The 4,748-nt window shown below is 32.5% G+C and overlaps 1 protein-coding gene across 2 annotated transcripts in view; it reads right to left on the bottom strand.

Annotated features, from left to right (window-relative positions):
- Nucleotides 1-4,748, bottom strand: part of LOC110371215 (probable beta-hexosaminidase fdl) — a 66,040-nt gene that overhangs the window by 38,985 nt on the left and 22,307 nt on the right. The window lies entirely within an intron of this gene.

Raw genomic sequence — 4,748 nt, 5'->3', positions numbered from 1 at the left:
TAATTTGCTTGAAAATCTACTGGTAAAAAAAAGAATGAAAGTATCTATTGTTTATGTTTCCATTTTGGTGGAAACAGATTCCTATAAAATATCTTCTCAATAACCCCGAATTCCATTACAAATCGAACCGTTTCTCAGAAACGAATAGATTAATGAAGTAAAATATTTAATGAAAAAAGTGTGTTTTTCGTTACTTTCCGAGGAAATCCGTATCAAAATGGCATTAAGATTGCAGCTAGTTAGTATTGTGCTGCCATGAAAGAGATCTGACGTTCTAAACTCAAAGAATGCTCGCACGGCTTAGGCCCTTGGCTCATTGTCCTACGTGGACAGCGAATGACAAGCGACACGAAGATTTATTTCGTATGGGATATTTATTAACGATATTGATCTAGATTACTTTTGCACTAGAGTCAAGAAAGTTTCCCTATTATTTCTTATGTGATTTTGATAACTTTTTCTAACGCAACTACTTTTCTTAATCGACAATGGTCTTAAAACCTGATTACTGGTCAGCCCTTCAGCTGTGGTTACATAGCTTCGCTTCGCTTCCACGTCGCGTAGTCACGTGGGACAATTTCATAAGCTATTTTTCAGAGCCAGTCTCATCCTTTGTGAAGCTGTGACGGCTATTGTAAAAGGCAAAAGTGTAGGTTTCAATGGAGATGTTCACACTATCGCATGCCTACAGTAGGTAATCTGCTTTATTAGAAAAAATACTTATATACTGTCCGAGTATATACGTTGTTATGTTGATCCTATGTATTGAATTATTCAGGTTAGCTAAGAATTGCTTACACCTTCACATACTATGATGTTTTATCACCTCCTCAGCCATTTTCCATAGCATGATGGGGTTGGCTACTAGTCTAACCGATGCAGCTGAGTACCAGTATTTTAGAAGGACCGACTGCCCATCTGACCTCCTCAACCCAGTGACCCGGCAACCCAATAGGTAAGACTGGTTGTCACACTTACTGGCTTCTGACTACAAGTAACGATTGTCAAAGATGTTCAATGATAACCGGGAACTTAGTTAAACGTGTCCTCCGAAACACAGGATCGTATGTTGATTAAATACATTAATTCTTTTGTTTTTAATAAATACGTAAAGAGGTTGGGTGTCAGCTGTGTTCTTTAACTTAACTAAAATAAGGTTCATTAAACAATATCAAAAATGAAAACTAGGCCAAATTCTAGTAACGCGAATTTGATGGTTAATAAATAAGTGTTCAGAATCCAGTTATAAATTGGTGGATATGATTTTCTACCAGGTAAGTAATAATAATTGATATCACAACTGTATCAGGACTTTGAGAGTTTTTGTAGGAACTCTGTTTAATATGGCCGATTTGACTTATATCTAGAAGAAAGACAACGGTCTAAATATAAGCCTTATTATAAACAGTATGAGTCAAGTTCAGACGGTGTCTTATGAATAGTTTAAGCGTAACACATAATTAATCTGAACTTTAGTAGGTAATACATAATTATGTAATCAATTAACTTAGGGGGTATAATTTAAATTCATTTTGTAAGTATGTTATGCAACAACATGCTATTTGTTCTATAGATTGATTTGATTATATTTTATGTCGTTTAACTAGTGCGATAACAGCAGAATTCTAAAATAATATTAAAAAAAACTGTTTGGTGTCTCTGAAAAGTAGAGTTTCAAAGCTTGACATCGACATTCTACTGCTAAAATTCACTGCTATTTTAATAGCTAATAATTAAGACTAGATTTAGACTAAACCTTAGGGTGAGTGCGCACAATAACTTATAAATATTATGAGCTTTTAATCATCAACTGTATGTGGATTTAATTTATAGATCAATGGAGGAAGGATAAAGAAACCATTACAGGTGATTTCAAAATAACTTTACGTAAATATAGGGTGACTGGTGATGTTTGTGGTATAACTAGTGACAGATTGTGATTTAACTAATAAGCGTGTAAAAAAGTTTATTTTAGAAAGTCGTTTGTACTCTACTTCTAATACTACTGTTGAGCAGAATCACATGTTTAAGCATCGGTCACTAATTACCAGTTACCCTATATTATTGGTTTCATAGTTATATGCATATTGTGTGAATAACAGAATTAAATTCTATCTATAGATTATTTATAAACAATAATAAATTAATTCTGACACGAGCTTTTTACATGAAGCTGTAAATAATTTACGTAGAGTAATTTTATACATTGTTGTAGTTATCTATGGTATAGGTAAACGAAACTGTCATACTATTTATTTACATTATCTTAGTTTCACTAGATGAGGAACTGAAAAACATATTCATGTATGTTTTAGATCCCTTATAATTAGTGTTATATAAAATCGTATACATCATCTACACCTAATTAAATGGTAATAGACTTACTAAATATTATAAAGCTGAAGAATGTGTGTGTTTGCTTGAATGCACTTATCTCAGGAGTTAATGGACAGATTTGAAAATATATTGCAGTTTTAGATTGGCTATTAATATGGTACTTTACGCACCGGAAGCTAAAGTATGTAGATATAGCACTTTTGGTGCATTTAGGATGCAAATTAGGTAGAAGTATTATATAGGTTTATTTTTCGAATTATTATTATCTATTTAATAATATTGCCAGATGCTTTTCACTTCAGCATATAGTCCTAAGTTAAGTGTATAATGAAATGAATGAACACGAATTTTGTAGTTTAAGTTTATGTAAACCCAAAAATTTTGTCAGTAATCAGATTTGTATAGGTATTTAGCAAACCTGTGGGTAAAAGATTTAAAAATGTGTTTTTATTTTATGATTTAACTGTATTACGTGTTATATTTTACTTAAATATGAAATTGTATTAAAACACAGCGTATGTTTAACAAATAAATTAAAAATAATGACGAAAACAAGTATTGTATTATTATTTAAAAAATCATTCTTTTTAATGGCTTATAATGGCTGTTAGTTGACGTCCCTATTTCCTGAAAAAAATATGTAAAACTGGATTTCATGTGCACCGAGTACTTTTATGTTAATGTTTGGAGAAATAAATCAATAAAGTCCTAGTATCTTGATTAGATACTAAGTAGGATTTTGTTGTTTACATGGAATTATTAGGTAGTATATATTTGTAGGTATAGATAGTAATCCGTAATCGGTACACTTGATTTAGACTTACTCCTTGGTATTTGCTTGATCACGCGTGATTCGGCAATTAAGCTGATTATGCTTGAGAATTCATCTAATTATACATATACATAAAGAGTACACATAGGTCTACAATTCTACATGTTTATACGGTACTTATATGTCGAGACGAAGACCTGTTGGTGTTTCTAACCTCTTAAACAGATAAACCACGGACCAAAGTATTCACTAATCAGTCATACGTCGTACAGGTGAATTCTTATGAGCATTCTAGATCGGATTTTGTTCGATGAAATGTAAAATGATTAATCGGATTATTTTTCCGACCCAAATATCGACCAATAGAATTGCACCATTCGACGTCACGTGGTACAACCTACATGGTATTATACTGATAATTTTTTTTGAATATTTTCTCTGGTCGTTGCTACGTCAAACTGACAGGTTGTGGCCGACATTTGGGACGGAAAAATAATCCCCCGAATACCACACGAGCTTCAAAATTATCTGGCATTTCCCTCAAGGTTCCCTGCAAACAAATAAAGTCGTCAAGTTTTTCAGGTCTCTTGTGGTATTATAAGTGATAATTTATGAAAGGCAAATACTTCCGATAATTATATAAAAATCAATCATTGGGATCATTAGGGCATACAATCAAATATAATGTAGACTACAAAAGCCTGTTTTGTCTCATTTGGATAAGAATTTCATTAACCAGACTCATTCACAATTAGACCATCAACTGAATGAAATTTTCTGTCACTGTTTTCTTGTTTCTTATATTAAATACGAAGACGCGTAACGCAATTGCGCTACACTTACCACATAATATAGTATTGTTTAGCGGAGCACACTTGGCTCGCACAATATTGAGAGAGCTGCGTTTAATTTACTAATGCCTCCTTTACCACGGTACCTGGTGTGGTTAGCGTTTGTTCACCACTCGCCGACCGATGCACACTACTTTTTTATACTATTTATTTGTATTACACTGAAAAGACGATGAAAACTTTTGTATTGAAAAGAGTGTTGATTTATTAATGGTCTAGAAAATAAAATAGTGAAATTGTGCTTCATTTTGCACAATTTGTAGAATTGTGTCAAGTTATAGCCACTCGATAAATCAAATACTCCAAAATTTTACATATTTTGTTTACATACTCTATTCACATTTATTTAGTGCGTGAAAATAAGCCTATCAACAGCCTAGCTTTCGCTGGACTCTATTACACCGGCAAAAAGTTTTTACAGAGCCTAAACTACTAAACCAGACGCAGAGGGAAACATCGTGATATAGGAAAACTATTTATATTGTTACTTGATATCGAATGTCACCGTGTACAAACAAACAGGTAAGTTAATTAATCTACCAGTACATTCAATACCAATTAATCGACAACAGTGTGACATGTCCTAACTTTTCAACGTATAAATTAAAAAACTTTTTTTTCAATATCCGAATTGAATATTTAAAAAACCGCCATTTCAATTTGAAATGCTTTCATGTAAATACTGAACAATATTGGCGGGTATGACAGGCGGCGAATATTTCATGTTTTATGCTTATATCGTTTGAATCGATTAACGAAATCGAATGGACATGATACCTATAAATATT

This window comes from Helicoverpa armigera, chromosome 15 (genome assembly GCF_030705265.1).
Source record: "Helicoverpa armigera isolate CAAS_96S chromosome 15, ASM3070526v1, whole genome shotgun sequence".
Classification (NCBI taxonomy): Eukaryota; Metazoa; Arthropoda; class Insecta; order Lepidoptera; family Noctuidae; genus Helicoverpa; species Helicoverpa armigera.
Note: the sequence above shows the minus strand (reverse complement) of the source record. Positions and strands in the feature narration are given on the sequence as shown.